Source organism: Canis lupus, chromosome 7 (assembly GCF_048164855.1).
Source record: "Canis lupus baileyi chromosome 7, mCanLup2.hap1, whole genome shotgun sequence".
NCBI lineage: Eukaryota > Metazoa > Chordata > Mammalia > Carnivora > Canidae > Canis > Canis lupus.
Window position 1 is genome coordinate 63,324,465 of NC_132844.1, and position 13,178 is coordinate 63,337,642.

The 13,178-nt window shown below is 47.9% G+C and overlaps 1 protein-coding gene across 1 annotated transcript in view; it reads left to right on the forward strand.

The window, feature by feature from the left end:
* LRFN2 (leucine rich repeat and fibronectin type III domain containing 2) overlaps positions 1–13,178 on the forward strand; it is a 176,362-nt gene that overhangs the window by 139,886 nt on the left and 23,298 nt on the right. The window lies entirely within an intron of this gene.

Consider the following 13,178-nt stretch of genomic DNA (forward strand, 5'->3'; position numbering starts at 1 on the left):
TTTTCAGGGAGAGAGAGAGAGAGTGAGCCTGAGAGTGAGTCGGGGATGGGGGAGGCAGAGGGAGAGGAAGAGAGAATTTTAAGCCGACTCCACACCCAACATGGAGCCCGATATGATGCTTGATCTCATGATCCTGAGATCGTGACCTGAGCTAAAATCCGGAGTCGGACACTTAACCGACTGAGCCACCCAGGAGCCCCTCTTTTATACATTTAAAATTATTATTCTGAGAAGGGATCCCATTGGCTTCATAGACACACAAAGGGTCCATGGTGCAGGAGCAGTCAAGAGCGTTTAGAGTTCTTTGAGCTCCAATCTCCATTGAGAAGTCTCTGGACGAGAATGTGTGAAGGAGAAGTGCTTGTAAGGAGGGCGTTCATTCACCAAATGGAGTCCCTGAGACCGAGGGATGCATTATGGAACCTAGTGGAAACCAAGGCACTTCCTTGACCTGGCACATACTTGGCTTATCTGGAGAGTAGCTTTGCTTCTCAGTCTTGTGCAAAAAAAAAAAACGGCACTAGAACCTAACTTAAATGTATGCATATATACATATATAAAGAGATCTATAGGTATATCATTAAGCCTAAATATACATGTATGTATTTTTCTAATTATAAAACTAATAGTCTTTATAGAAAATTTGGAAAGCAAAGAAAATGACAAAGAGAGAGGCACCTGGGTGGCTCAGTTGGTTAAGCATCCAACTCTTGGTATCAGCTCAAGTGGTGATCTCGAGGTTGTGAGATCGAGCTCTGTGTCTAGGTCTGCGCTCAGAGCATAGTCTGCTTGGGACCCTCTCTTCCCTCTGTGCCTCCCCTCAGATAAATAAATATATATATATATTTTTAAAAAGAAAATGACAAAGTGACATAAGAATTACCTGCAATCCCATAACCCAAAGTTAATCAGGCATTTGGAATCTCAGTTTTATTTCAATTCAGAAAAGGAGCACCTGGGTGGCTCAGTTGGTCAAGTGGCTGCCTTCAGCTCAGGTCCTGATTCCAGGGTCCTGGGATCGAGCCCCACATTGGGCTCTCTGCTCAGCAGGGAGTCTGCTTCTCCCTCTGCCCTTCCTCTGCTCGTGTTCTCTCTCTCAAATAAAGAAAATCTTTAAAAAACAACAACAAAACAATATTTATGATCAGTCTAGTTTGTACTTCTTAATTCTTTACACTCAAAGTTATACTTGCTTAGTTCCCATGGTGTCCAAATATTTCCCACTTGTCTGTACCACAATTTCTGTAACCAGTCTTCTATTGTTGAACATTTTCAACATTAAAAGTAGTGCCTCAATGGATTGTTGTACCTAGATTTATTTGTGCAAGTTCAGTGATTTCCTTAGCTTATTTTTCTAGGGGTTGAATCACCGATTTAATGAGTAAATTATAATCTTTATACATTGTACGTAAATATTTATTGACCTCATCAGAGGAAAGTGACAGTGCCCATTTCGACCACACCTTTGCCCATGATTGAGTATGTAAATACTTTCATTTTTGCCAATTTTATAGATGAGAAATGGAACTTGTTTTAATTTGCATTTTTTCGATAACTTGTGAGGTTGACCTTTGGAAAATAAGTATATTTCTTCACTTGTGAATTTATTATATGGTCTTGACTTTGATAAAAAGTGTAAAGGCGAAATGCTCCCTGCTCTGAGGCTCACACAGGGCGGAGGCAAGGCAGAGGAATGGGGGTGGTGGGGGCTGTTGATGTCCAGGCAGCAGCACGCCCATACGGTGCCCCTCCCTGGGGGCCCCAGAAGCCCAGGCAGGGGCACAGGAGGGGCTGGGGCTCTGCTCCTGAAGTCACTCAAGATGGGAATTCAAACTGCTTGCATTCAGTGAGTGAGAACCTGGAGATAGTAGGTGCATAAAAATAAATGAAAGGAAAGCACCAGAAACCTTGGAATTAAAAAACAAAACAAAACAAAAACAAAAACCTGCTGACTTCCTCTGAGTACGGTCACAAGGACTGGAGGAGTCAGAGCTCAAGAAGCTCATAGATAGTGTGAGCACACAGCTGGTGTTTGAGGTACATGCTTCATGATCATCATTGTTAGTAAAAGTAATAGTAATGGTGAGAGGAAGACCATTATCTTGTCGGCTATGCTTGGGGGAGGAAATGAAAGAAGAGGGTTAGGTACACAATTCAGTCATCAAGACAGAGTTTCAAAATCTTAGAGAAGAAGTTCAGAGTGAGTCTGTAACCAGATGATTAGGGACAGCAGTCACTAGACACCATCACTGCCTGCTTATTCTGTGTCTGACTTGTAGCTTTTCGGGCAATGTCCCATTCAGGCCCCCCTCCCGCAGCATGCTGAGAAGTAGAAGGGGCCGAGAGAATTAGAACGCTCTCCCAGGCTCACACGGCCAGAAATAAGCGGGACTGATTTGACCCCAGGCCTTCTGTAGTCTATGCCTTAGACTCAGCTCTGTGGCCACGCCGCCCAGCACCCTAACAGCGACTCTGGCTCCAAAGAAATAGGGGACTGCGATAAGGAAACAGAATTTTTAGTAAAGGAATTGTCCCCGTAAGAAAGAAAAGACACCAGTGGCTTCACAGTGTCTCCTGATGTGCACAGACTTTAGCAGGAGTGTACAAAAGAAAGGAAGAAAGGCCCGAATCCGAAAACAAGGAGGAGCACACGCTGTGCGGAGACAGAGCTAAAAGCTGCCAAATGGGGCTTTTGAATCTGTGTTGGGGGCAAAAAGGAAAAATGACAACAGCTTGCTGGTTGGGAAGGAGGGTGCAATGAGATGAGACAAGAGCCAGCCGGCCAGCCTGGCCGTTTCTGGTTTGCCCCCACAGCAACAAGCAGGCAGGGCCACAGATCTGCGCTGACAGCTTACTGGTGCCGGGCGCTATTCTCAGGGCTTTATGCCAACCAACTCATTTAGTTTTTACGATCCCCAGGAGGTGAGAACTATGATCATTCCACTTTCCATATAAGAAACTTGTCCGAGGTGTTATAAGGGGTAAGAAACAGAGACAGAAGTAGGATCCAAGCCGCCCAGGAAGGGCAAGACCTACACCACAGAGAAGGAATCGAAGAATGTGAGTCCTGATCCCGAGGCCCCCCAGGGTCATGTCCAGGACTACAGGAACGCTAGGTGAGCTTGCTGAGCTGTGGGAGTGGTCCTGAGGCAGCCTGGACGGAAAGACAAGTGCTTCAGATGGGAAAAGGGGCGGATATTCTGCTTTTCCAAGAATAGACCGCGTAAAGCATAGGATGCTAGGCTGGGCATGGAGTCCCTGCCAAATTCTAGAAAGGATTTCACAACAGATGGCGGTAAGCCCTCGGGAAAGAATGCTGATTGCCAGGCCCCAGCATGGGTTCCCAAGGAGAAAATCCTGCCCAATTACCGATCTGTCTTCAGGAGACACTGTGGACCTGCAGCTCAGACATGTGTGCCTCCTTGTCATTCTCAAGGGCAGCACCTCTCGGTCGATATCCTCCTTGCAGAGCGATTCTCCACCAGATCCCACCCCCACGCGTCCCCACAGGGAAGTGAATTCGAATCTCTGGGGTGCTCAGTGCCTTTGGAAAATGTCCTAGGAGTTTCCATTGGCTATGACTCACTACCATAAACAGAGCTTATCAGAATTTTATAGGACATTTGACAAAATCTCACAGTGTACTTGGGACAAAATGGAGAAATGTGTACTGGTGAGTGCGCTTGAAATTGGTCAAGTAACTAGACTGATACATTGGTGTGAGCATGCACATGCTGTGCCTCTTCAGCTTCTGCCCCCATTTCTGTGCTGCTTGATCCATTTTCTTATTGTCATGGATAACTACATGGAAGATGTGCATTACCTCCCCTTGGGTCCAAGGACTCAATTCAACAAGCGCAAGGTGGGGAACATCTGGCTTGACTGGAATTTTGTATGGCATAGGCTCTGAGTTTTCGTTAATCTCAAGCACATCATGGCCACAAAGTGATGGAGCTGCTAAGCCTCCTAACGTTTTTGGTTGTGTTAACAGAAGTAAAATGCTCAGCTCATGAGAGATTACGAGCCACTGAATCATTCGAGCTGATCAGAGCAGAGCTGTAGAATGTGTAATACAGGATGGCATGGTCATAAGAGTCATTTTACCAACTGCAACGTGTCCAGAGATCAACTGACAAGAATGGGATTCTGGAAGCTCCATGAGATGGAGGAAGGTTACCTTGGAGATGAGGCAGCTTAGAAAAAAAAGACCTACTCCCCTTAACTTATTCAAAGAACTTAGGAGTAGAAGAGAGGAAAACACATGCACGCACATGCGCACACACATATGAAAGTAGGCATCAGCCCATTATGAGAAAAAAGCCCAACAGCAACAGCTTTACATACCTCTCTCATTGCTCTCCATCTGGCCATGAAATTTGGTTTTGTATCTTTCTTCCTTTCCAGTATGTGCTTTCCATGTGTACTTATCTCTGTACCCCCAGCTCCTAGTAAGTCCTGGCCCACGACAGCTACTGGTTGACATTCGGTGAACTGAACAGAATGGAAATGAGCTTCAGAGCTGCCCAACAGCAGAATAAGTAAGAGCTGCCTCAAGTAGTGAGCCTGTGCCAGAAGGGTTCAAGCACAGTTGACTTCGTGCCAGGGACACTGACTTTAGGCAGGTATGGAAACATTTGACTTAAATGATCCCAGCCCTGATGATCTCTGATTCTGTTTAAGACCTTCATAATCCCATGATTAAGGCAATATGGTTATCGCTCTTGCTAAATCCACCTGTTTTTGCCAGTTAGAGCCACTGTGGCATCTTACCTCCCGGGGTTAGGGTATGCTATCTCCTAGGGGTTTGAGCCCCAGGGCCTAAGGTCACAGACAGGGACTTTGGCAGAGGCTCAGATTGTCCAACCAGAATAGAACACGAGTCATCAATAGGTCACCCAATGGTGACAGAAGGCCTGGGAGCTGTGAGCAGTGTCTGAAAGCAACAGCTTCTAGTCCACATACCAGGAAGGGGGAGCGGCCATGGTTAATCCCAAATCATGGATACCTCAGGATTTGAATATGACTATGAGACAGGGTCTTGTTCTTTTATCAGATAATTAGCTCCCTAATTATCTAATGGTTCTCGCTGACCTCAAGGCATTTGTCTTCCCTGCATACATGCGGCTCAGCCCCAAGGCAGCCCAGCATGTTTCCCACATGACTGGGGGAGGGCCGACTCTCCCATCTCTCTGCCCCAGAGCCTGCCCCTTCAGGAACTGTCTAGCACTAATGAGGACAGTGTCAGAACAAGGAGGGGTCACAAGGGGAAGAGGAAGGGTGGTGGGAGAGGAGTCAGCAAAAGGGAAGCCTTCCTCCCCACTGGAGAAGGCAGCAGCTCGTCCCAGCTCAGCCTCATCCCTGGTGTGACATGGAAAGTTAAGTGCCCTGCATGTCATTATCAGCCCAAGTGACATTCACAAACACTTGTCTCCAAGAGTCATCAAGAACATCTGTCACCAGTCGTGATGTTGGAACCGTCCCCAGGAGGGCCAGGGGAACAGCGAGCATGCTTCTAAAGCACAGTGTGGAATTAGCCAGGATGCCGCCTTGCCTTCCTGTTGCTTATTATCCTGTGGCCATCAACATGTAGCGCAAGCAGGGGACTGAGAAGAGAGACCTCAAAGTTGGGGGAAGAGAGCAGCCATTCCAAGCCCCACCCCTGCTCTATCTGCAGGCCTCCCTTCCGTGCAGTCTTCTTCCATGAATGTCAGACATCACACCATCTCCCCATTCTGGGGAGACTGGACCACCCCACTGAGCTTTGCATTGCTGGGGAGGGGGCATCTTCTACTGTTGGTCTGCCTTCCATCTAGGGAAAGGATAAGAGGGCCAATTCAGCCAGGTTCCACCCCATCAGCATCTTATCAATCAACACTGAAGTGGAGATCGATCTCCTCCCCAGGGAGAGACAGCCATCTGCACCATGGGGTGGAGGGGAATTAACCAATGAACCTGAGACTTTGTGGATATGGGGAGAAACTGGTAGGGACAAGTGTTCCCTAGAGGGAGAGGGAGCCCAGGTACAGGACCTGCTGTCTATGCAGGGGGAGGTCTTTGACTCGGCTGCTTCCCCAGACACCCTAGCTTTCACTGAAAGGGTTGATTAAGCTCCCACAGGTGAAGGAAGAAAACGGTGTGAAGGAGGAGACGGGAGTGGATGGGTCAGGGGAAGTTCCCTAGAAGTTTGCTAGTTGGAGCCAAAATCAAAACCAGCCTGCCTCGGAGTTTATGTTTTTCTAAATTTCTTTCACACTATTAAATTATTGAAACCAGAGAATGCATGAGCCTGCATGGCTCAGCAGTTGAGCGTCTGCCTTTGGCTCAGGGTGTGATCCCAGAGTCCCGAGATCGAGTCCCGCGTTGGGCACCCTGCATAGAACCTGCTTCTCCCTCTGCCTGTGTCTCTGCCTCTCTCTCTGTGTCTCTCATCAATAAATAAATCTTTAAAAAAATTATTGAAACCTGACATCCACAAGGGAGAGATGGACAGGACAAATATTATGCTCATTTTATAGGTGGTGAAACTAATTGTCCAGTGAATTGAGTAGATTTCCCAAGATTCCAAAAACTACAGACTGGAAATATGGTCTCTCATGTTCAATGCTGTGGGGCACGTCTCAGTAACAGCACATGGGTTTCTGTCAAGGCTATATAAACTTGGGCCAAGGAACACCAACTATAACTTCTCTTTCTGGGAAAGATGGGGTAACTCACCGGGAGTCTGCTGGGATTGTCTCTCCCAACTTTAGTTGCTTCCCCCACATTTCTAGGGCCTAGCAGTGTTGAGAGAAAGTAGAACAGGAGGGCCAGTGTGAACCTTGAGTCCCACTCAGAAATGGCATCCTGGGACCACCTAGCAAAAAATAAAGGCAAGATGAGAATTTCTACGCTGTACCAGGTGAGCCGCTCTAAAGTAACTTAGTTACTAGAGGCAGCCCAGAGAATAATGAGTCGAGTTAGAAGTCCAGGGTGCCAATTGGGATGAATAGAAAACTCAATGACTTAAACTCATTAGGGTTTACACGTCTCTCATGTAAAAGAAGTCCAGTGGAAGAGAGTTTAGGTCTGGTTTTCTGGGCAGCATGGCCACTGGGGGCCCAGCGCCTTCTAGCTTTCTGCTCTGGCATCTGCAGCACAGTTTCTGCCCTTAAGGTCACCTCGTGGTGCAAAATGGCTGCTGGAGCTCTAGCAGGAAAGATGAAAAGCAGAAAGCAGGCGGGCAAAGGGAAGTTTCAGAAGCCCCAGCCAATAACTTTTGCTTACGTCTCATTGACCACACCTGTCTGCAAGGGAGGCTGGGAAACGTAGTTTTTTTTTTTTAAAGCTAAGCACAATGTATCCCATTAATATAGAGAAGATAAGAAGGCAGCTAGCACTTCCAGAACTTTTTTGTGCCCCACCTCCACCACATACTAGTCCTGGGACCATGAGCAAACCATTCCATGTCTCTCAGTCTCCATGTTCTCATCTGTAAATGGGAACAGATATTCCTCTCTGCATATTTCCTGGGATTGTGGTGCAGAGAGAATGAGATCATGTATTTGCAAACACATCTTTCATAGTCAAGTGTGCAGTGCTGGACACATGTAAGTACTTATTGTTGTTAGAAGCCTACTTGCTTTCCCTTCTTGCCCCTCTTCTTGGCTCTCTTCTCCAAGATGCCTCTTATAGCACCAGTCTTCAAAACCTTACTCTAAGAGAGTTGTAAACTTGGAAGATGATCTAATAGGGTTTTAGGAGATGAACAAGATGTAAACCCTTTTAGAAATTTTTGCAGTTCAATTGGGAAGACCCAAAGGAATGAATCTCTAATGGTGGAATTTCAAAACCCACAACACACCTGTGCATAGGGAAGACATTTTTCAGGGGTGCCTTCCAAGAGTGTTTCAAATCACATCACTACCTTCTCATCCTTCCTTTCTTGCTCTGCACAAGAAGATGACACCACTCACATTCAGAAACCTTCAGGGCATCTGCTCAGAGGTGACTAATTTCTCTACTTGTCATTCCCTCTTCATTCTCAAAAAGCTCTGGCTGGAGACATCTCCAAAGATAGAAATAATTAGCAGGAGTAAAGGGATTAGAGTGTGTATCTGGTCTGCCTTGCTTCTGAAATGAGGCTCTTCCCCCTGTTGGTAAGGAAGAACAAGAGAATCAGCCAATTTTATATACCTAATTTTATATACCTTTGGTTAGTCTGTGGGTGGAAGTGGGGATATCATTTATTTCACACCAGGAAAACACCAGAGAAGGTTCACAAATGTAAGGTGCTGAGGGTCAGTGTGGGAGGTCATCGGTCATCATAATGCCACCAAACCCTCATCTGACAACTTGCCCAGGTGGGTTCACAGCGGCCGGCTCCTTTCAGGAAGAACCAGGGGTGGGGAGAGTGTGAAATCAAGGCATCCTGACCCCAAATCCCACCTCTCCAGTCTCCCCAATCCTGGCGACAGGCTGGAATCTTTTGGGGAGTTGTATCTTCTCTCCAAGAGATTCTGAGTCAGCTTGGGGTGGCGCCCAAGCCTCAATGTTTTTAAAGCTCCCCAGTGACTCTGACGTGCATTCCGCATCATGCCACATGCCAGTGAAATCAGATGTGTGGGCAGCACACTGGTGGGCAGAGCCACTGTGTATCCCACGGCCGGGGTTTGGTCTCCGAACTTCCGGTAAAGGGAGAAGCTAGAAGACCTGCTCATCTCACCTCTTGGAGACTTTGCTTCATCCTTAACATTGAAATAAAAACCCCTTAGAATGGGGTTATCTTCCGAGAGATGAAGTATGTGAAACGCACGGGAAACTAAAGCAGCTTGCACACTTCGGTTGCTGGAGTCATTTGTTCTTGTCCTCCATTTGAGCCTGTGTGAGGAATACAAGAATGGACTCGGGGGCCCCAGGCATGGGCTCTTGTCTTTCCTGCTCTGAGCCTCAGGCTTCTCACCTGCAGGATGGGAATACTAAGTGTCCTGCCTACATCACTAGGTGCCGGTGAAACGGAAGGAGCTGTCAGTAGGAAACAAAGAGCATTTTCATAAAGCACCAAGTGCTTCTAGTGGCAGAGATGGGACTCTAGTGGATTAATCAAATTTGGAGGTTTTGTTTTGTTTTGTTTTTTTTCTGTCATGTAACAGAATCCCAGTAGGAGGTAGTTCAAGGCTGGTATGGGAGTTCCTCAGTCCTTGGACTGGGGCTTCTTCTGAAGGTCAGTGGCATAATCCTGAACAGGTGGCTCTTGTCTTCTGTGCTCGCTGACACTTCCATCTGGGGACTGTCTGGCTTGCCCAGCCCACAGGTATGGCAAGCTGAAGTGCAGGGGAGCTGCAATCGGCAGGAGGGGCCCAAGTGTCTGACCCTGGGAGTTGGAGAATTCATACCCTAGCTTCCTCTTCCTTGGAGGAAGGCGGGTGAGGACAACTGAGGTGTGTTCTGTGCCACCTCCAAGAGGGTCCCAGTAGGCTTGAGCTCCAACTGCCCACAGTGGTACCCTGCTTGGGACCCCCCTGTAAGGACTTCCTTCCCCATCTCCTAACCAGATTGTCCTGGGCCCACCTCCCAGATAAACTACTGGTATTCAAATCCTTGTCTCCAGTGCAGCTTCTGGGGAACTGAACCGTCATCCGGCACTGCCTCCTGGAGGAGTCAACCCCTGTAAAGAATCCCCAGAAGCCCCACCTAATGATTCTGCTGGACACTGAGAAAGGTAGTCGTTTGTTAGGCACATCACTGCCCCAAATAAAATCAGGGCTTTGCCGGGAAGCTGGGAGAGGGGAGAGGCTGAGGGGGAGGCATACAACCACTGCAAAGCTGTATGGGTGAGAGCTTTGGTGTCATTAACGCTTCTTGGCACCTTCCCACACAATCCCAGAAACCAGTAGCCAACATGTAGCTGAGGCCAGCCTGGGAAAGATGATCCAGGCTGTTTTCCTGCCTCTCTCTGAGTGTTCTTTTCTCATCTCTGGAGACAGTGAGACAGAGAGAAGCAAGAGGGATGTCTTTGTTCTTGCCAATTAGGCCTATGGTCTGGCATGTGCGTGTGTGATGGGAGTGGGTACCCTGTGGGGGACAGAAGGGTTCAGGACACGAAGTCAAATTAATGCCCATCATCTTCAAAGTTCCTGAGGTGGTGGGGGCGGAGGATATGTAGGCAGAATCACACAAACCACAGACTGCAATGTGCCAGCCCAGGGTGAAGGCAGGGCCACGGAGACGTGCAGTATGGATGAACGAGCTCATTAACTATTTACAAAGGGGAGCTATTTCTAGCTGGGGTGGGCTCCAGAGATGGGCTCCAACTCGTTCTGTGGCTGCGTGTTGGGCTGATGCTGTGGGTGGAAGTACTGATCCAGATGTGGGAACTGACTTCTATGGCATCATAAAGGAGGTAAGTGTTTGGAAATTAAACATCACAGGGAACTATTAAACACTTAACCTTGTAACATGGTAATTAGTTAGCGATGGTACTAAGTTAAGGGGCCTTTCAGTGTAGTAATTAGCCACCTAAAAGGTTAGACTCTAAGTGAATAGCTTGGTGAATTTATCCACTCCAGCTTTTTTACGAGTTAAGTGAATTTGCCTGCCTGGGTCAGGGCAGGATGTGTTCTGGGGAGTGGGGCTTCTGGGAGTAGGTGGAGTGGCGTGTAAGGTGCATCCTGGGAAATAGTTGGGATTCGGAGGGAAAAGGGGAAGGTGTAACTTTTAGGTGGAACGGATAAGGACAGAAGCAGAGGCAAGAGTGATCAGTCCTGGTTAAGGACCTATAAGGCCTGCTGGTGTATTAGCTGCTGCCACAATAATGCTGTGTGACAAACAACCTCAAAATCTAGGTGGCTTACAACCACTCACATTTCATTTTCTTACTCATGGGTCTGTAGATTTGTTGGGGTTCAACTGGTCTTGGCTATCCTGGACTAGGCTGGGCTAGGCTGTGGATTAGATCCTCCCTATATATCTCATTCTGGAACCCAGCTAGGGGCAGTGGTTGTTCAGAGTGTGTTCTTCTCATGGTAAGAGCAGAAATGCAGGTAGGGCAAGCCCAACAGAAGAACCACATGCCAAGCTTGTGGTGGCATCACATGTACTAAATCCCATTGGCCATAGCAAGTTACATGGCCAAGCCCAAAGTCAGGGAGACAGGCATGCACTTCGCCCACCATCAGGCCATGGCAAGGCTGTGGAGGTATCATTTTATTATGGGAAAATGAAGAAACAGGTCCAACAACTCAATGTTAGAGGAGCTGTCTCTAGGGCAGGTTCTCAAACATGAACATGCATGTGAGTCATCTGACATACTTGTTAGCACACAGCTGCAGGACCCTTCTGAGTTTCTGACTCAGTTGGTCTGGAACAGAGTCTGACAATCTGCTGTTCTAATACATTTTCCCGGAGGTGTTGATACTATCAGTTTGGGGACCACATTTCAAGAAGTTCCGTCTAGGAGTTTGTTTAAAGAGGATGGGAGAGGTCAGTCTGTTGGTGTCCTTGAATGTCACACAAAATAGCTACATTTACTGAGTCCTTCCTACCTTCGAGTTACTGTTCTAAAGACCTTCTGTGTGTTCTCTTCATTAGTACATTAATCCTGCAGGTGTGGTATTGCCATTTGACAGACAAGGACTCTGAGCCATAGCAGGTGACGTGACTTACGAGGCCCCACAGCTCGGAGGTAGTAGAGCTGGATCCTGTAGCCAGTGCTCTGTCCTGTCATGAAAGTCAGGCTTCATCCTATTGACAGTGGGGAGCCAGGGTAAGTTCTAAGGGAAGGAATGACCTGCAGTGGAGACAAATCAGGATTTGGATCTGGATGGTCTAGGCACAAACCACACTTAGGCTTTCAATAGCTAGATTTCAGGGTAGCTTGATCTGTTTTAGGGTAAACCCTGTCAAGACTCTAGGGTTAGAACAAGATAGGCCAAGTCCTTACATTCTTAGGAGTGAAAAGGACAAAAACTGTAATATGTGCCCTAAGAAAAAAATTAATTAGTATAATGGACACAGAATGAGGGGCTACTGCTTTATATGGGTGGTCAAGGATGGCGCCATTAAGGAGTGATTTTGGAAGACCTGAATGGACCAAGAAAAAGAGCCCAGAAGAGAAATAGCATGTGCAAAGGCCCTAGGGTAGGAACAAATTTGTCTTGTTGGAGAAGCAGCAAGGACTCCAGTGCATCTAGAGGAAGGTAACCGTAAATGATTTTAGAAGACCGGACAGGGCTGGATCATGTATGGCCCTATAGGGCTTTATGCTGAAAGAGATGGGAGCCACGGGGGGGCGGGGGGCAATTGCAGGAGAGTGACATGATCTGGTTAAGAAAGAAGGAATCTTTCTTAACCTGCTGCTAGGTAAAGAATAGACTTCAGGGGTGGAAGCAGGGAGATCAGTTACAAGACGGTTTTTGGGGTCTTAACTGTATCTTGAAACCCTCCTGCTCCTTAATGTTCACCTCCATAAAGTCGGTGAAGGATCTCTTTCATCTTTTCCCCTCAGTATCCTTAGAGAGGGGAAGGAGATTAGGGTGTAGTCAAGGAGGTGAGCAGGAAATAGGGGACAAAGTGGCACAGGATTCGCGGCCCTGGTCTGCCTGGCTGGGGAGCCTCGCTGAGGCCCAGCAGCCACTTGGAGTGGTGAGGAGTTCCCACCTCCCCCTGCAGAGCAGACATCTCACGCATCACTGTCCCAGCTCCGCAGTCAGCGTCCCCCACCTTCTCCACCCTCAGCCCTCTCACTCTGATAGGGAGTAATTATTTATGTTCTTGTTTAATTAGCTCATTAGGCATGTGCTGCAGTATTTCTGATAATAAATCTCCTCCTCTAGTGGCTCTCAAGTGCGTTTTTGCTGGTGTCTGGCCGTGGTGATGGAGGTGGCAGTTGCAGATGTGAAGCTAGCTGGTGGGCGGGGCTCGGTGACCTGTGTTCTGTCCCCCGGGATGTGTGTGGACAGGTGGGGAGGCTGCCGAGGCCCTGGGCGAGGAGACAGGATCTTGGAAGCTGAGGCGGCGGCAGCAGCCGGCACTGAACACCAGAGATATTTTTACCACCCGTCAAAATGCCACCATGTGTGAGCCGGTGCCAAGGGCTGCTTCCCAAGGCTGCTTTGCTCTCCTCCCCCAGCCTTTGATTGTCGCTCAAAAGAAGGTCTGAGTGAAGTAGGGAGACTTTGAAAATTCCAGGGTCGGCTAGGCTG